This window comes from Notolepis coatsorum, assembly GCF_963971535.1.
Source record: "Notolepis coatsorum genome assembly, chromosome: 12".
Lineage (NCBI taxonomy): Eukaryota > Metazoa > Chordata > Actinopteri > Aulopiformes > Paralepididae > Notolepis > Notolepis coatsorum.
This window is the reverse complement of record NC_140176.1, coordinates 81,880,392-81,901,343: the sequence shown is the minus strand read 5'-3', so window position 1 is coordinate 81,901,343 and position 20,952 is coordinate 81,880,392. Positions and strand designations below refer to the sequence as shown.

Sequence of the window (20,952 nt, the reverse complement as noted above, 5' to 3'; positions counted from 1 at the left end):
TAAGAAATAGGTATCGGTCACATAGTTAGGGTTGGATTACAGCTGAGCTCAACACAGACTCTTGTCTCCGTTGTATAGGTCCACAAGAATGTATGACATTCCCTGCATGAACACACATCAGAATACAGGGCCAACACGGTAAATAACAGTTGATTGTACACACTTGTTTAAGTCATTTACAATATGGAATTATAGATAGATATGGTAGAATTTATAGATATGGTAGATTATAGATACTGTAGATACTTTTATGGATAGTCTTATATTAGCAAAAAAACAGCTAAATCCTGACAGCACCTACCCCCTACCAGTGAATGCTTCTCACCTGAAAAAGGTGTTCGGTTGGGGAGGGGTTAGGTGGCAAAGGCCAGTGGGTATTTGTAGTTCTGCATGCATCTTAAGAGAACAGACAACAGCCCCTTTGAGGCTCTGTAGCTCAAAACGGGCTATTGTGTTATCATCTTTGTTAATAAGACAGATAGAAAATTATCCACCCGATGTGTACGCTTATTTTGTAGGTAAGAACTTTGATATCGCATCACAGAATCAATATACTGCTATTTAATAATTTAGGCCCATCTTCCAGTTACGAGCAATGTAGCTTGGGGCAAAAGGCCTTCGTCTATTGACGTGATTTGTTCACACACGGTTTAAATAAAAGAAAAAAAGGGAGGTGAAGAAGCAGTCAAAAAGACAACGGTTAGTCAAGGGGTGCTTGGCAGAATCACTTAGACGCGGAGCGAGAGCCAAACGTTTTGAGAAGCGGCGCCGTTCTATACAACCTACTCAAGCCTCTGCTGTAGTGCACTTCAACCTAAAGAGTAGGAAGGAAGGGAGAGAGGGAGGGAGGGATGGAGTGTTTGTTGACATTTCACCATTACGTTAAGTACAGGGGGTAGGGGAGGGGGAGGGGGGGGGGCTGGCTTCAGCTAGCCTGTAGCTAATGTAATGACATGTGGGCTGTGTGTTAAAAAGGGAAAATCCACCCTAAATGCTAATCGCTGTCATATTTGTCCAGGTCAGTTTAGATGTGTGAAAATGAACATGTCTCTCCTCAAGCTTAACAGAGAGACACGATTCTGGTGATAATATCCTCAAGAGATAAACCATACATAGATGGTGCCTAGTGGAACAACTCTCAGGACACAGACAGTAATCATGGTGATTTAACTGTCTATGAGGACACTATGGCGGTAATCGTGGTGATTTTACTGGGATACGAGGACACTATGGCAGTAATTTTACTGGGATATGGGTGCATTTTCAGATTCAGAGCTGTATAAGAAGATTTAAATAAAACAAATGTGGATGTATATAATAGCTTGTAAGAAAATAAATATATGACCCCTCAAATTCGGTCACTAATTCATAGTCAATGGATCAACTCCAAATAAGTGTCCTTTGATGACATCACAAATTCATGTATCGTTGTTCCAATTTCCAGCTTTGGGGGGACAGCCCGTCTATATTTATAGATACATCGACCGAACTGTCACAAGATGGTTGGAATTGCACCATTTAAATTCAGTTTTGGGGTGGATTCTCCACTGTAACAGTTGGCAGCAGCTAGAGCTGAGTGGTCCGGCTGTGTGACAGTCAAACCACAAAGGGATGGGCGATAAGGCCAAGCATAGGTTAAACTCTAAAGAACAGTGGGGGCAGCAGTACACTGCTAACCAAATTACACCTGTGTGCCGTTTGCATCCACTCGGAGGCGGAGGGCTGAGAGGCACGCGTGTGTGTGGTAGGTCAATGGAGCCTTAAACTTCATTATCTGCGTGATTGATTGGCACACATTCGACAGCCTCCGCCGTCACTTATAGTTCATCAGTCTGCCTGCCCAGGGGTTCATTAGTGCTAGGAGTCAGGGGCATATGGCCATCAGTCATAATGGACTACCTTACGTCAGTCAAAAGACAGTACAGAATCACTTGGGGAAAGGAGGAGGGGGGGGGGTTAAGTAGGGGGCAAGATTGATAACAGCAGAGCCGTATTTTAAACGGATAGCTTTTCAAACAGCCATTGTTAAAGGAATCCACTGATCCGGGGCGTCTATGAGCACGGCACTAAATCTTTGCTTAAGAGCTCCTTGTATTTCCATAACACTAACACGCAGGAGGGGTGGGGGGGGGGAGGGCTCTGGTGTCCTACTTTCAATTCAGAGTCAACATCCCCCTCCATATACGGCGAAGCCTATAGGCCGCCACGTAAACACTGAGCGCAGCACACAGGAAGGGAGTGTCTCTGGTCAGCTCCACATTCTCAGGACGGGGCAAGTGAGGCAAGCGGGGTTACATAACGTTATCCACCGAATGTACAGAACACCTTAGTCATGGTCCGATAGAAGCCGGTGATAAGGACAGGGTAAGAGAGGGGACAGACGTTTTTTTTTAATATATATATATGATAAGAGTGGCCTTCCATCTGTGACGCCTCGTGTTTACTGGCCTGTGAAGACAACAGCAGGCAGACTCCACGGTGAAGGAGCTGTGTGGTTTTTGTAGTTATTTTCTTTTTTTGTTTTTGTGGGGGGGTTGGAAGGCTTGCGCCAGGAGCGACTAAAGTCATTACGGTCATTCTCTCACGGCTATTTTGCTACATCCAAGCTCGGGTTTCCCCCACTTGCATAATGGTAGTAAACACTCCCTGTGTGCATCATACGAACACTGGACAGTGAGTGGCACACGTCCGAGTTGTGTGCCGACGGGCTGCAGCGAGTCCCGCCCGCACTTCTCACCTCATTACGGCTTTTTTAACTCCGCCGCGGCCCCCGTTCCTCTCGGCCCGACTCCACTCGGTGGCACTAGATGAAGGGTTTAGGGACTAAACACTACGCTGCAGTACAAATCTGTACAGAATGTCTGGGCGATAGGGCTGAGCCCACACGTTCTGACCTTTGTTCGTTACGTTGCCATTTTAATCTTAATTAATGGGTTTGAACCTCCGCTTTTTTCTTTTAAATCTTTTTTTCTCTTTACACTATAAATATACCAGAATGTGATATATATCAGAATATCACAGTACTATGTTGTGTTTACAAACATTTGAAAGTCACGCGTGAACACAGACACAACAACACAGTCTAGTGAGATGAGGAGGGGTCACCGTCATACATTATCAGGAAATGAATCAATCGTGCAAAAAAGATAATTGAGTTTGATTGATTGAAAACTTTATTAACAGATTGCAGAATGGGTACAATACAGTACAGCTCAATACACACAATTGTTAAGGGGATGCAGACCAGAGAAAGACTTTAGTCTTGTTTACATCAGGGTCCCTCATTTTCAATTCATCAGGACATATATGACATACATGACATACAGATAGACAGTACTGCTACATCTGAGTGACTCACACTCACCCGTCTTATTTCATAATACAACGTTTCCGAATTTAAGTTTGGATTAAATCAAGTGTATGCAGCGATGCTGAACTTTCCCAGCGGAACACAAGTTACTTAACGTTACACAGGTATGTTATGCACGTTAAGCTATGCGCGTTTAGCTGGCTAACAAGATGTCGTTTCAACAAATGGATTCACAAAATCGATTACCATCCAAACGTGATTGAAGCCTCCCGTGACCAGTAAGTAGGTACTACTACTCTTAATAACCGCAGCAATATGTGCATATATGTTCTACGTTATATGCGTAAATGTGCCTAAAGTCAAGACTTGACAGTACTGAACCAGAAAAATGATTTAGGAGCAAATTATTTGCATGATAAAAAAAAACGATGGTTCGAACGTCCGTTCAAAAAACCCTGGTGAAGTTCGAATCCCAAAAACAGGCTTTGGCAGCAGAGCCAAGGACTTACATATCTGAACGCTGATTACACCGAAGCACAAAAAAAACAAATAATGATTACCCTCACGTTCACAAGTGCATTCATTAAAAGGGGACATGTAATGGGAACATTTGTGTCGTCTTTGTATGGATTGTGACATGTGATTAGGTGCTGGGGGGGGGGGGGGGGGGGGGGGGGGTGACATGTACAGTGTACACCTTGCCGATTGGCCAGGGGAGTTTGAAGTCTTCAGATTAACAATCTTTTGCGTTTGTCTGGTCCTCAAGTATTAACCATTCCTTGCGGCTCCTTTAAATATTAACCAACATAAAGGATATATAACTATATCAAAACATTTTACTTAAATATTGAATATTTTCTGAAGTCATCTTCCCTTCCGTTCCTCTGCTTTCAGTACCGACTGAGGCAGACGGATGACATGACTGAACTGATGGGCTCCCATTGCTGTGTGTGTAGGGGTAATGTTTAATAGATGTTCCGTCATTATCCTTGTTCGTCGTCTTATTTCTTTGTTTGGTTTTGTCTTGTAAATCTGATACATAATATGTCCCCCTTTAAGACCAAGACAAACCAACATGCAGAACTGAAAAGCATTGAAAAGAGTACATTAGACGCTCACGAAGGTATTTTTTTCTTTTTTTTTAATCAATTGACTTTGAGGGAGCAGGCTGCAGCAGAGGGGGTGTGATCAAAGGTGTGTGTGTGTGTGTGTGTGCGTGCGTGCGTGCGTGCGTGCGTGTGTGTGTGTGTGTGGTTGCTCATATCTTAGGTGACACAGGACCAGACTCTCCATGGCCAGAGCTGGAGCCATACAGTCTGCTCTGGTGGAATGCAGAGACGACAGGGGGCTACTCCTGCTGCTGCCGCCGCTTGCAGAGCATCCAGACAGGGTTCCTCTCTCCGGGACACACAGTACATAACTGTCCGGCAGAGACCGCAAAAAGCATTTAACACAATCAGTAACATTTAGATCAACTCAAAAAAGGCAACGGAAATATCATTTTGACATTTTTATTTTTTACCTCTTCCAGACTTTTAAAGGAAAAACAATCTATTGTTTTTAATACACATAGACCTCCTGTTCACTGTAAAGTGCCACGTTTTGATATATTGAGCTTTAAGTTAAATGTTTTGGAACTCACAACACGCAACCGTTTTATGTTGCATGATCATGAATACATTTATTTTGTATTGTATTTTTTATGTTTAAATATCAACATTATCTGTCCACCCTCAGTACATTTACTATCAATATAATATACTCGTCTGACTTCATGTGATCTTTCCAAACGCACACACACACACACAGAGAAGGGAGAATGTCTGCCCCCTCCTCCTCACTCTGCCCGTCTGCTGTTCTCTCTATATGGCTATGAACAGCTTGTTGTTAGCTCATGCTAACGTAACGTTAATTTCGGACTTTATGACGCGAGGATTGCAAAGCATGTTATATGCATTTGACCCGTTGCCGAATAAAACAGCAGGGATTTGTTTTGGGTCGCGACAACACTATCCACTAGCTCTGTTTCAATGTCCGCGTTCCAAACGCTACTGTCTGCTGCTGAGACGAGTCCTGCTCACCTGCTGTGTTGTGAGCTGAGCCGAGCGGATATGAGTCACTGCTCGCAACTCGCGGGGATATTGTTCGCTAGGGATTATGGGATTTGGTGTTTGATATATGGAGTCTTACGCAGAAGGAACATTGTATTTAATCGCACAAGTACCAAGTGGATAGCGTGGCGCCGTGGCCCATTCAATTTACCGCGTCACTTTTTTTCTTCTTTTTTCCGCCAGGCACGGGCCATCGCACCAGTGCTATTGAAGTCAATCCTTTCATCACACAGACTGACGTCAGTGTCGCACGTGCGCGCACTGTACAGCCCTGGGCAGTAGGCAAGTGGATGCCTGAACACTTACGCCGTTTTTGGGATCAATATTTCATTTTTTCACCATGGCATTCATAATTCATCCAGCCAACCTCCGGACTGCAGCGGGACCCTGTATGAGATTGCAACGCCTCAATACCGCTGCCTGGTGGATGGTCGGGCGAGTTACACTCTCGCCAAAACCGGAAGTGGCGCTAGTGCGTCAAGGAAATCCCTCCGGCAGTAATATCTTGTTACGGGACTCCAGACAAACTCGGGTGCATGGGATCGCTTTCTAAACTTAATAATCAATATGATTTCGGGGGTTTATTGCACCATACAAACCGGAAATGGATCTAGGAGATCGGCGTCAAATAATTGGGATCTTTTTCCTCCAGTCTCATCGGCGAACGGTAAGAGGACAGTAACGTTATTTTCAGCCCGATTGTTTATTCATTTCACTGCAAACCATCTGATCAATATATCAACCCATACTAAATAAAGCCGTTACTGACTATCAAGGAATTATAAACGACGCCCCCCTTTCCTTCACGCATGATGAAGCATAATGTATACCGATCATATACATTTGAATTGTTTAATATAGCGTGTATAGGAAAGAAACGCCAATCGATGCATGCAGAATTGTATCCAAAACTCCAAGTTCACCCCTTCCCAGAATATAACTTGCGCAAAGGGCCGGATGTTCATTCAGCCCACGCACAACACAGATTACCTGTAATTTAGCATAGCCTCATAGTGTGGCGAACACACACACACACACCCACTCTCTCTCTCGCTCTCTCTGTGCGTGAGGAGGATTGGTGCTAGATTGAGAAGGGGCTGTCTCTCGGAGATCAAATTAATGATCGTTTGCGGCATATAGAACACAGCAATGCGCCTCCAAACAAGGTGTGATAAACATGAATTGATATATTTTCCTTGGCATGAAACAGGAAATAGTATTTACCATTAGGGACCTGCATGACGCTTCTTTCTCTATTCAATAACGTTTGACCCTGAGGGACGGTGGTCGCGGTTGTTGTAGTATTCAGTTAAATGACGTCGCGTGTCTCCTGTCCGCCATGCAGCACATTCAGGCCCACGCCCACAATCTAATATATATATATATTCTTGTCCAACAAGTCGATTATTAATTTGAATATCGAATATTCATTGACAGCCCTACTTAACAGATACTGCATCACCCCTGAGTGGAACATGGAAAGCCAAAGCACCGAAAACGCGTACCGAACCATGACGTCAAAACGGAGGTAGGTACCGAACCGTGGTTTTTGTGTACAGTTACACCCCTATTATACAATATATACTACACAGCTTGGTTTGGCTCAGAATAATACAAATTGTGCGTCCGTGTGTGTGTCATGGTTATTACTGTTAACTAAAACTAAACAAAGAATTAAAACTAGGTGTATTACAAATAAGTAATATATTGACGAATTTATTAAAATGTACAATGTGTACGTATTACAAATAGTATATATTAAAACATTTTAAACTTTTAATGTGTTCAGAAAACATTCCGCTGGGAACCGAGGATGCTCGCATGGGAGGCAAGTACCTTTACCTCAAGAGACCTCACCCGAACCTTAACCACACAGTTACCTTAAACTAACCATAACCCTAACTTTGTACCTTAACCCTAACCATTAAAACGAACCATAATCATAGTATAGTTAAGTTGCTGTGTTTGTATCATTTCTTCTAGTGGTGAGAGCACTCGCCCACGACCACAATCATTGTTGGTTCGACTCCCAGTCTCCAATTTGTTTTGGACTTTTGGCGATACGAAAGGTAAATATATTACTTATGGGTATAACATACATTATATGTACCTTTTTTTCTGTGGTTGATTAGTACTTTATTAACATTTTCTGATGAGACTGTGTTGGTATATCCAGTCTAACACCTGTCTAACACAGTGGCACTTGATGCATGCACTACAGCAGTGTGTGGGCTACTGGTTAGTAAAGGTTAAGCCACTAAAGCACCGCCACAACCACACAACCCTGTGTGCTTAGATGCTAAGATGCAAAAGAAAGCCAAGCTATAAAATGTATGATGAATTGATTAACTGATTACCATGACATGCATCTTGCTTTATTTTGTCTCAACCAAAGTTGGCATTTAATTTGTTCACAAGGTTCACTATTATACAAAACATGCTGCTGTCACAAGTTTGTCTGGTCAGTACTGTAGCTACAACTCTCAAGATGCTCTGGTCTGGTCAGTAGCTACAACTCTCAAGATGCTCTGGTCTGGTCAGTAGCTACAACTCTCAAGATGCTCTGGTCTGGTCAGTAGCTACAACTCTCAAGATGCTCTGGTCTGGTCAGTAGCTACAACTCTCAAGATGCTCTGGTCTGGTCAGTAGCTACTAGGGCTGCAACGATTAGTCGACATAATCGACAACATCGATCATAAAAACTCGTCGACGCAGAATTTTTGCGTAGATGCATCGTAAATATATATATATTTTTTTTTAATAATAATAATAATTTTGCACTACCTATCTTTGTGAAAGTGGCTTCTCAGCTCTGGTCCAGCTGAAGACAAAGCAGAGGAACAGATTGAGGCCTGCTTGCTTGCCGTCAAAAAGTGGATGTCGCAAAACGTTCTACTCCTTAATGCAGATAAAACTGAGATGTTAATTGTTGGCCCCCCAAACCACAGAGGCCTGTTTCAGGACATCTCCCTCAACTTTGATACCTGTCATGTATCCCAGAGCTCCACCATAAAAAACCTCTGAGTAATTTTTTATTCCTCCCTCTCATTTAATGCACATATAAAAAATTTCACCAAAATTGTATTCTTCCATCTTCGTAATATCGCAAAAATTCGCCCCATTTTAACTCTGGCTGATGCTGAAACCCTGATTCATGCTTTTGTCTCATCACGTCTGGACTACTGTAATGCACTTTTTTCAGGCCTACCTAATTCAAGCATCAAAAATCTTCAATGCGGCTGCACGGATACTAACTATAACTAGAAAATTTGATCACATCACACCAGTTTTGTCCGCCCTACACTGGCTTCCTATTCAAGCCCGATCTGACTTTAAAGTGCTACTCCTAGGGGCGGCTAGGTGGTGTAGTGGTCTAAGGCACTCGCCACCAGTGTGGAGACGCTAGGATTCGCGTGTTCGAATCCAGCTCTCCACATTGTTTTTCAGTTTGGCTGGTCGTCCGCAGTAATACACATTGGCCGTATTACGGGGAGGGAAAAACTGAAGGGTGGGGATCGAACGTTGTGAACAAGCGACTCCTACAAGTCGGTTGGTGCGCCTGCGCAGTAGAATCAGGAAGTGTCGGGGGCAGCGTGAGCCTCCCACGCGTTACTCCTCGACACTGAGAGGTCGAGCTGCGCAGGTGAAAAGATGCGACTGCTGTTACCTCAAGTACCGGAGGGGACTTGTGCTATGTATGACTTAGTCCTCACTGCAGCCGGCTTGTGGGAGGCAAGAAACAGCGTTCGTGACAGGGGAGGGTTGAATTGGATGATACGAAATTGGGATGGGAGAAAATATAGAAAATGGGAGAAAAAGTGGATCAAAAAAAAAAAAAGTGCTACTCCTCACCTACAAAATGTTTAATGGGCTTGCACCGCTCTATCTATCCGATCTCATCTCCTGATACTCGCCCGCTCGTGCTCTGCGCTCACAAAATGCGGGGTTTCTATCGATTCCTAGGGTTAAAAAGAAATCCGCCGGCCACAGAGCCTTTGTCTACCGCGCTCCCTACCTGTGGAACAAGTTACCTGCAGTCATCAGGGGCGCCTGCTCTGTCGAAGCTTTTAAATCCCTGCTTAAGACCCATCTTTTCTCCCTCTCCTTCAACCTACCCTGATCTCACCTGGTCGGGGACTGACCTTTAGATTAATCTGTCTAGTTTAGTTAGGACATTTATTTTCCCCCATGTCTGCTTTTTTGCAACACCACAAACATGGGAACTCTCTCTCTGAGCAATGACCGGAGTGTTGAATGTCCCGTGATTAAGACGGGGAGGACGCGACCCTCTTTGCGCCGCCCCTGTGCCTCAAATAGATTCGCTATCAGCTCTATCTTCAATCTTTCAAAATGTTCAGTTGCTATCGCTATCAGCTCTATCTTTAATCTTTCAAAATGTTCAGTTGCTATTGCATGCACTCATCTGTGTTTCACTACACACTTGAGTGCATGCTTACCAACTGTTAGTCTGCAACACTACTATCACCGACATCTAAGAAGGGAGATCCCCCCCTTGTAAGGCTGAGCCCGAACCCTGTTTTTAGGGTTCGAACGTTCGCCAGGGTTTATCGAACGAACGTTCGAACGTTCGTTTTTTGAAATTTTTTTAATAAAAAAAAAATTTTATTACATTTTTTTTTTTTTATATCTTTTTTCCGTTTTGTGGCATTAGCGTTATATAGTTAGTGTTACACGTTCAATAACAGGTATTCACTCTTGGTCGACGGGAAGGAGAGAGGCGCACGCCTCGGCTCCTTCCACAGTCTACCTCGGAACGGGGGACGGCAGAGAGACAGAGAGACACCGGCGCGGGGGTCCCGCCGGGCTCCCAACACGCCTGCCGCCTCGGCCAGAGTTGTTTCCAACGCAACCACCTCCCGCCATGAAGCTCGCACTCCGTGGCCGAAAAAGGCTGGTATTCATTAATGAGCCTTCCGCAGGTTCACCTATGGAAACCTTGTTACGACTTTTACTTCCTCGGCTGGGAGCTAACGCTACGTTAATGCTTCTCTCAAGCAGATCAATGGCGGCATTGCCGGAAGTAAAAAAAATAATAAACGCGTGCCGATTGGTGGTAACAGCAGAGGCGGGTGCAAGCGGTGTGACGTAATTGGCAGAATCGCCAGTCATTCAATCAAAATTGTTCTATTGCATTGGTTGAGACTAGAGCTCTGGTTGAGTATCCAGCAACAGCCCGGCAGAGACCATACTGGTTGAGCCGAGCGACTCGGCACTCGGGGGACGCGCCGCTTCACATCGCCTCACCGTCGTTGCGCCTGCTTTATTTTTTTTCACCGAACGTTCGAACCCATTAATTAAAGTCCGAATGTCAGCTTAACGAACGAACGTTCGAACGTTCGGGCTCAGCCTTACCCCCTTGAATGGCCCTTCTAAGGTTTCTCTCCTCCACAGGCACAGATTTTAGTGAGTTTTTCCTTACCTTCGCGTGGGGTATGTCTGGGAGTGCTTGCATTCTTTCATTTATTTGCATTTATTTTAAATTTGTTAGACCTTATGGTGTTCTTGTTCTGTTCTTGACTTATTGTTATGTTTTCTTCTTGACTTGTTTAAAGAAGACATGTACGGCCCATGGGGACATTAACGTGTGTTGTCGGGCCTTATAAATAAATTTGATTGAACATTGAGCATGACCTGAGAGTTGCTTTGTCTACCATCACCCCAGACTTTGAGACTCTTGTCAGGAGCAAACAACATCCCCAGTTATCCCATTAGTTCCCTGTGATGTTAAGCTAAGAAGTCTGCTAACAAGGATATATTATTTATTATTATTATTATTATTTTATTTCATTGTGTTTTTAGCCCTAGTTGCACTTTTGTTGCAACCCCAGTTATCCCATTAGTTCCCCAAAACTTACTGTCGTCTGTTATGTTAAGCTAAGAAGTCTGCTAAGAGCCCGGAAAAGGAGCCGCGCCCACAGGAAGCAGAGATGGAGGGTGTGACAGAAATAATAGTTAGATTAGTCGACTAATCGAAAAAATAAGACCGAAATAATTGTTAGATTAGTCGACTAATCGAAAAAATTATCAACAGATTAGTCGACTACCAAAATAATCGTTAGTTGCAGCCCTAGTAGCTACAACTCTCAAGATGCTCTGGTCTGGTCAGTAGCTACAACTCTCAAGATGCTCTGGTCTGGTCAGTAGCTACAACTCTCAAGATGCTCTGGTCTGGTCAGTAGCTACAACTCTCAAGATGCTCTGGTCTGGTCAGTAGCTACATCACCCACACATGGAAGTTTAAAAGAAATTGTGAGTCAGTCACCCAGCCACTCACTCGGTAAGCGACTGGCAAAAAAATAGGAGAATTGTCTATACAGTTTTCAATTTCAATACACTGTAATGAAAAAAATAAATTCTTAGAAATATCCTACTTGTGGCGGGTGGCCCACCATGATAGCAAACAGGTGCAACACAACTGTATTTACACATTAACCCTTTCACTACCACACTACAGAAGGTTAACCTGTGGTTGTGAAAGGGTTAACCATTTGTTGTGTGGCAGTGAAAGGGTTAACATCAGTGTTTCCCATTAATTACCTAGACTGTGGCGGCCTAATTAGTCCCGCCACAGTTTTATAATGAACCGAAAATAAAAAGATTTTATTAAAAAAATTAAAATCAGTAGTATTTGTAGTAGTCGTAATAGTAATCCAATATCTTTTTTTCTTCTTCTAAAAAATAAACCAGTTCAACACAGGTAACCACTTTTGCTTAGGTAATTTCTTTGATGGCTCAAATGTTGATTTTGTGTTTTGAGCACAAAGTTCATCATAGATCTAGCCTCTTTATTTTGCTTTCAAAGTGCACCAGATTGATGCATTTAACTTTAAATGTACAAAAAAAAGGACCCCCCCTAGAGGGGCCAAGGTTCACCCACCACAGTCTCACAAAATCCTGTGGGAAACACTGAGAAATCTCGTTGTTGGCCGCCATGCGTTGAGTGCCAATGACGAGAAATCTCGTTATTTAATCGTTATTTATTTCATTAGCAATATCCATTCATTGTTCATCAATCCAGCCTCACGTTATCATTGGGACTGGCTATGAGCTTGAAAAGGGCAAATACCGCCCCCTATCGTCTCCCGGATGGTATTGCACCCATTGGAATGGAAATGAAAATCCATGTGAAAAGAAAACTCCGGATTCCACATTTTACTTCTCAGGCATGTAACCGGAGGGCGGAGACTATTGCATTCATTGGGGCAACCGAAAGCAGCGTGGATTATCTGTTTCGAGGTCTAATGTTGGATCAATAAACGCGATCGATATTTGGAATGGCGATCAGGAATTGGAATAATCTTTTTGCAGAACATCTTATCTGAGGTAAGGAATCTATTTTACCAGTTTTGGGGTAATCGGATGTTTTTTTCACATATTTCATAACGTGTCTGTGTGCATGTATGACGTTAGCGCTGACCAGATCATAGATAATCGATTTTTCAGGCCGCTTCTCTAGCGTGCATAAGTACACATATACTATCGATAATCTAGCGTGTATTTGAAAACGATTCATAAATCAGCCGGAAAATGACAACGTGTTGTGTGTATTCCAGTAACGTGTGATTCCTGCGGAAACTTTTTTTTTTCTTCTTCTAGACATTTCCAAAACTATACTCTTATTCAAAACGGTATAAAACGGAAATGTACAGATGAAAAAACAATCAGTTTCGTACATGTTGACTGCAAGCAAGTCATTGATAAGCGACGGGCGTATTAGACACATAGCCATAATTTAAGATATAGTTTATGCGTTCGCAAATATGCTCGCCCTCTTATTGACTAAAGCGCTGGCACTCAAGCGATAAATAGCCCACCCCATGCTGGCAATCAAAGTGTTTACACTCTGTATTGTCGCAGTGAAAGGGTTAACCCCTTTGACAGTGTGGTAGTGAAAGGGTTAATAAACATCTGGTTTTAATCAGGTCTTGTCCTGCATGGAGACTGTCCATGCCTGCTGCCACCACCACACAAACTCACACTGTAATCCAGACAGGGGTCCATTCTGTACAGTTCGGCTGGTGAAGCACGCGGTCAAGCACCAACAGAAACCATGAAAGCGCGACAAATAGTCCTATCCATTCACCTATGAAGTGGTAATGTTGGGCAAATGTTAATATACCAGGGTATGCGTGTGCTTGTGGTCAGATAGTATCAAGCTAATTTGTTCGCCATGTGCTTGGGATGTCTCCGCCGGCCAGTTTGGCCCGTGCAGCTGCTTTGGGCTGAAGCTCCATGGTTCTGTGCCTTGGCCAGAGCACGCTCTACGTTGTGGGTCCACTACCACTGTGGCCCTCTTTGCTTTCCCAAGTCTCTCTCCCTCTCTCTCCCTCCCTCCCCCGTTAAAGCCTAATCATGTTTCACTACAGTCCATCTCTGCTGAAGCTTAGCTGCCAGAACCACACAAAGGCAGATCGCACTGTGCCGGAAGGGGGGTTGTCACCCATTCCAGTCATACTATTACAATACAAACAAAATAAAAAAGCAACAAAATAAAATAAAAACACCAGCCTATGCCAGCACCCGACTGCCAAGGGGGTGAGGACATGTGCCAGTAAGCTGTGCCTGTAATCATGCGGGTTAGCGTGGCTTTTGGTTTGGAGACACACCCAGTGCTCATGGGGCTCCGAGGGTAGCGGGCATGACTGTGCATTACACTGCACGTTTGACATCAAAAGCTAGCTGACTGGGGCAGTATTTGAAGTCTCTTGCATATTGTAATATTACCAGAGCATCCCAGTAAGGGCAGAACCATTGCAGGCAGGGCAAGGAGGTAGACTTAAAAATAAATAAAAAGGTGTAATTGTGGATTCATGCGTTGTATTATGTTACAAAAAATAAAAAAATAAAAAATCCTTTATACATTTTCCTCCCATCGCTCAATTTAGTCATTATGCCAATTCCCCCCTGGTCATTGCGCTGTCGGTCTGGGGAGGGTGTAGACTACCTACTTGTCGGTCTGGGGAGGGTGTAGACTACCACATGCCTCCTCTGTCGGTCTAGGGAGGGTGTAGACTACCACATGCCTCCTCTGTCGGTCTAGGGAGGGTGTAGACTACCACATGTCTCCTCCAATGTGGAGTCGCCAGCCGCTTCTTTTCACCCGACAGCGAGGAGTTTCACTGGGAGAGGTTCATGCAACCTCCCCCAGATCCCCTCCCTGCTGAACAGAAACCCAAACCTACCGGTAGGAGTAACTATACTCATACCCCACCGGCTTCCCACCCTCAACCGTGTTTGTAGGGACGACTGACCAAGCCAGAGGTACCACTGTCACCGGAATTTTAACCCAGGGTCACTGCGGTGGTCGACGAATGTTTGGAACCTCTACACTACACAGCCATAATTATGTTTTTGAAATTCAATCCGATATTTAGGCTTTACATAATTTGGGACGTTGCAGCAGTAATATAAATGGATGAGAGAAGCCCGTTTTGAACAAAGTAGCCCCATGACCGTTGCATGATGAGGAAAATAATCACGTAATTTGTATTGGGAAAATAAAATGCTGTCAAAAACCGGTATAACGTAAAAACAAAGAACAATATTGTGATGTGGTATTTTGGCTAATTGAGGGGCGCTGAACAATCTCTCCCGGCCGGGGATTTATCATCATCATATGGTTTTTCTTTAGAGAAAAAAAGTTAACCCCTTTTTTGGGGGAGGGGGGGAGGGGGGGGGGGGGGTCGTACACTGTTAAATAGAAAGTCCACCCTAAAATAGAATAATGTTTTCCATGAAATAATGAATATTTGAGGTCTCTCCGACTCCTCCTCCTCCAAAGCATTAATGAAGTGAAGCAGCCTGAAGAGATTAAGTGGGTTTTCATTTCATCACCACAGGAACCGGACATGGAACTGTGAAGCAGGTCAAAGAGAGAATCGGCTAGGGCCGGACCATATGCTCCCCAAATAAAATCACATCACAATATTATTCAGACTTTTGATGATATAGCGGTACTTGGCCGTATCGTTTTCCAGTACAAATTACAACGTGATATGACGAGACATATTTGCTATGTCTTTATCTTTAGGGTTGGTTGGGTAGTATGAATTTGTTCTTTCCGGTGGCAAAACAGATCGTTCCCTCTGACCTGCAAAAGCAGCATCTCCGATGGAACATATGGCTGCAGCCACACTGCTTACGGTACAAGTTAATTTTAGGTTTCATTGTTGTACCTAAAGTTTAGCCTATGAGACTGCAAAGTAAAAAGAGCTCTGCCCTTTGATTCAGAGGACGTAGGCCGGTTCCTCCATTTCTCCGGCTGTCTCTGGATCCTCACTATTTCGCCGCTCATTTCGGTGCCGCACATGATCCATTTTCCTCTAGACCACGTCGGAACTAACTCAGTTCTTGATAAGTTTCAAGTTCAAGTTTGTAATACAAGCATCATGTAGGGCTGGGTGATTAAACCAGTTAAAATGTTTGGCTTCCCACAATTATGAAAACAAGACAATAGAGATACAATTATCATTGTGCCGCTTGCTGCATTGCTCTCATTTTGCCGTGGGTTGTAAATGCAGCGCACACTTCCTTCACACCCTTTTGTTCAGAGACACTAAAACAGCAGGACGCCGTCAAATGAGGGCAAATGCGCTGTGACGTGTGACGGCCCGCCCTCGGGGGTGCATGTAGAAACTGTTGTAATTCCTACACTGTTCAACTGATTGTTATTGAACGTGTATGCAACGTTAATGCCACAAAACTAATGCCTTTGTTAATCATAAGTAACTTTGATGCAGTAGCGTGTGTGTGGGGGGACGGGGGGTTGTGCAGGTCGCTTGACTGAAACTTTTTTCAAAGTTTGAACGTGTGGACCAGATTGACGCGACACAAATTGACGGATATTTATCGGCCACTGCCATCGGCAAATTTGAGCTTATCGGCCGATACCGATACCCGACCCGGTGCACCCCTAGCCAAAATTGTGTCAATGTCCAAATATTTATGGACCCGACTGTATATCAGAGAGAGACACACAGCAACAGATATCACACATATATATCAAAAATAGGAGAGAGAAACACACACAGCAACAGATATCAATTATATATCAGAGAGAGCGAGAGAGAGATAAAACTGAGTATATAGAGGGGAAAGGGGTGTGTGTATGGTGGGGGGGTCCGGGGCATAGAGACAGGTCAGGGGTCAAAGCATTCAACCTCACGTTCCACCTTAACCGTCAAGTGGATGCGGTGCATGAGATACCCAGTTTTTAGTGAGTCCCCAGTTGGTATAGAGTGCAGGGAGGAAGAAAGCGAGGGGACGGATGAAGCATGTCCACTTGAGACGTACACTTAGATGTATCCATGGAAGCTCATGGAACACCACATACACCAACATGCACAGAAACATACACACAGCAGGCCAAAGACCTACAAAGAGACAGAGTTACAAAGTCACACCGCTGCCCAGGTCCACTCCAGAGAGCTGCTCTCCTCTCCACAATCTCTGCAAGGTAATGGATCTAAAGTGGCAGATTGCAACCAAGAGCCAGACCACCATTTACTGAAAGCTGATCATAGTCATGAATGTTTAACACTATAGCAGTCACTTTAGGATGCAACTCTCAGAGAGGAGATGGGAGGAGAGGAGGATAACGGATGAGAGGGTAAATGAGGAGGAAGAAAAAGGAGGGTAAATGAGGAGGAGGATAATGGAGGAGAGGATAAAGGAGGAGAGAAGAATAAAGGTGGAGAGGAGGAAATGAGGAGGAGGGAAGGAGGGTCAAGGAGAGGAGAAGGGGGGAGGAGTGTAGTAGGGTTGGGTACCGAACTCTGTACTTTTCTGGGTACCAACAGAATTATGTCAGTACTACGTACACTACACGACGAATCTGTGCCACATTTCGGTACCTAAGACCCGCCCATTTAGAAAATAATCCAATGACGCGCAATTGTCATTTCATAATAGACACAGACGAGCGAGTACCTTCAATGACACGCAATTGTCATTTCATAATAGACACAGACCAGCGCGTACCTTCAATGACGCACAATTGTCATTTCATAATAGACAGACCAACACGCACCTTCAATTTTAGAAGCTATGACATCTAGCTCTTCAGCCCTGTTCGACAGCCTGAAATAAGATTTTTGTTGTTGCAGAGAGAGTCAAGTACCGGAAAAAAGGTACCGTCTGGTACCGGTATTGATACCCAGGTACAAATGTGAACGGTACCCAACAACCCTAGAGGAGAGGAGATGGGAGGGGCAATAGGGGGAAATGGGAGGAGAGGGGGAGGGGAGAGGAGAAGAGGAGGGGGCAAAATGGCTGTATAATAAACACATTAAGCTGAGAAAGATGGTGAGGAAGAGTACAAAACTGGGCACTGACTGTGAAAGGGATGCAGAGAGAGAGAGAGAGCGAGAGAGAGACAAGAGACAGAGATGCAGAGAGAGAGAGGACAGCTAAATTGATTCACTGGCATAAATAAGTGCCTCTCCATAACAATTTAGTCACCAATTCATCTGAGCCTGAGAGTCGTGTCTGGGAGCAGGGGGGGGGGGGGGGTGGGGGTGGGGGTACAGATGTCTTTGTGACTATCGGATTAGAGTGAAAGGTTAAATATCTTGCGCTTGATCATAAATGTGTTACTTTGTATCAGTGTCAGGTGCCATACAATATCTCATCCACAAGAAAGGAGTTCATAACAGATACACACCCGGAGACTGGGGGGGGACACGCAACTGATCCAACAGTACGATCCAACAATGCATTTCAACACAAGGATGGATTGGGGACAATGACAATGACAAACACCAGTCTTATTTCATAATACGTTTCCGAATGGACGTTTGGATTAAACCAATGGTATGCAGTGATGCTGAACTCTCCCAGCGGAACACAGGTTACTTAACATTACACAGGTATGTTATGCAGTGCACGTTAAGCTATGCATGTTTAGCTTGCTAACGTTAAGATAGCAGGAGCCGTCGGCCAACAAATATGTTGTTTCAACAAATGGATTCACAAAATGGATTACCATCCAAACGCTATTGAAGCCTCCCATGGCCAGTAAGTATGTACTACTACTTTTAATAACCGCAGCAATATGCGCATATGTTCTACGTTATAAGCGGAAATGTGCGCTATGTGCCTAAAGTCAAGACTGGACAGTACAGAACCAGAAAAATAAATGTAGGAGCAAATTTTTTGCATGATTAAAAAAAAATTGTTCGAACGTCCATTCGAAAAACCCTGCTGAAGTTCGAATCCCAAAAACAGGCTTCGGGGACAGCTCTACCTGGAACTAAAGTACTAAACTAATATTTCTTCATATGAAATAATATGTACAATTACAAAATTGTATAGTCACGTTACGTACATGTTTACATATGATCCAAAATGTGTCCTCTGCACTTTAACCCATTCTAACTAGTTAGGCACCCTGGGGACCAACCACGGGGACCAACCCCAGTTGTAATGCCAGTGCCTTGGTCAAGGACAATGACAGGAGAATGTATCTAGCATACATGTATTCTATATGGTGTGGGAGGAAACCGTAGCACCTGGAGAAAACCCACACAAAACACAGGGAGAAGATGCAAACTCCACACGGAAAGACCCCCTGCTGGGGTTGGAAGCGAGGACCTTCTTGCTGTGAGGCAACAGTGCTAACCACTGTGCCGCCAACATGACTGACTAAGAGGCTTAGGCTAATCTGTGCAATAGGTCCTTGGTGTTGCAGTGTCCTGCCCTTACTGTGGTTTCAGAGAGGCATGGGGGGGGGGGGTCTATCGGCTGGGAGCGGCGTGGTGTTTGGTGTTGTTGCGTAAGAGGAGAGAGCTGGCTGTGAGTGACTGTAGTCTCACCTTGGCTTCAGTCCAGAGATTCCCTCAAGGCATCGCTGCAGGAGGGCAATGCTGGGAAACATTTATACATCATCCTCTTCTCCCTGCAGGGGTACAGTAACAACAGCAAGCAGTTAGGATCAACACACACATACAGCTCACAACAAGCTACTCACACAGCAAACAGGATCAACACACAGCTCACAACAAGCTACTCACACAGCAAACAGGATCAACACACAGCTCACAACAAGCTACTCACACAGCAAACAGGATCAACACACAGCTCACAACAAGCTACTCACACAGCAAACAGGATCAACACACAGCTCACAACAAGCTACTCACACAGCAAACAGGATCAACACACAGCTCACAACAAGCTACTCACACAGCAAACAGGATCAACACACAGCTCACAACAAGCTACTCACACAGCAAACAGGATCAAGTTAACACACAGCTCACAACAAGCTACTCACACAGCAAACAGGATCAACACACAGCTCACAACAAGCTACTCACACAGCAAACAGTTAGGATCAACACACAGCTCACAACAAGCTACTCTCTTGATTTCTGAGTAGAAGAGGTGGGATACAGTTTCTCTCTCCATTGTACATTGAATATTTATGTATTTTTAGTAGAGATTGGACCGATCCAATATCGGTATCGTCGTGTTCCGATACCGATATAATTCACCTATACAACACAGATCCACGCACCCATCCATTTGGAATACATTTAACTCTTAATAACAAGCACTGTGTGCATTACAGCCTTGTATACCTTTACAGACCTAATAATAATATCATTGTTATTATTCAAGGAAAAGGAGCTCTAGTATCAGTATTCAGTTGTCAGAATCGGAACAGAAAAAAAGTTATGGGTGCATCCAGTCTAATTTATACTAGTCCACTCATTGATCAATCAAGTTCCAGCAGTGAGTGGGTATAACAAAAGCCCTTTGTGAAAACAAACACCAACACACAGCTTCCGTTTAGAGTGTAAAACACAGAGACTAACTAAATCAAAGATGCCATCTGCAGTCTCACTGATGATTGATCACCAATGAAATCTATTAGCCATCAAGTGACAATTCTAACAGAATGCACCCGATTTTACAACGATAGCTTTTTACTAACCAACTCCAACACAGCTGGTAATCTAGCCCAGAATAAGTGCTCCATTATAATGCACACCCTTCTCATTAGGTTAGCTTAGGAAGTGCAAGTCCTCTACGCACTTAAATCTCTACAGGGTCTATTCCATCTCCTAGGAGACCTCACCGTCTTATTACATCCTGGAACACATGCCCATTTAATCACGACACACAATTAATTAGATTTAAAAAAAAGAAAAAGAAAAAGATTTTCAATTTAAACAATATCCCCGTTCAGATAATTAGAAAAGGCAACTAGTAGGTCCAGAGGGCTCGGTCGACGCGGGTACGGAAGCTGCCAATGAAACGGTCTTACAGGGAGAGGCTGCTGCTCGGCTGCGCGGTGGCCAGGGAGGCAGCCAAACCCCTGGCTCCGCTTGGGACATTTCTCCCCGAATACCTGCCAACCGAGCCAGCTGAGGAATGCACCCATGTGATGTCATGCGTTGACGTAATTGGAGACCCGGCACCCCTTATGAACCCTGCCACAAGTTCACAGCTTCAGGAGAGAGAGAGAGCGTGAGCGAGAGAGGGAGAGAGAGAGGGAGAGGGCGAGAG

General features: G+C 44.2%; 1 protein-coding gene across 4 annotated transcripts in view; it reads right to left on the bottom strand.

Annotated features, from left to right (window-relative positions):
- ncoa2 (nuclear receptor coactivator 2) overlaps positions 1–20,952 on the bottom strand; it is a 236,939-nt gene that overhangs the window by 154,186 nt on the left and 61,801 nt on the right. For all 4 annotated transcript variants that reach the window (XM_084326053.1, XM_084326055.1, XM_084326054.1 and 1 more), the window contains exon 2: positions 19,254–19,336. The gene's annotated coding sequence lies outside the window, so the exon portion shown is untranslated. The remainder of the gene's footprint in view (positions 1–19,253; positions 19,337–20,952) is intronic.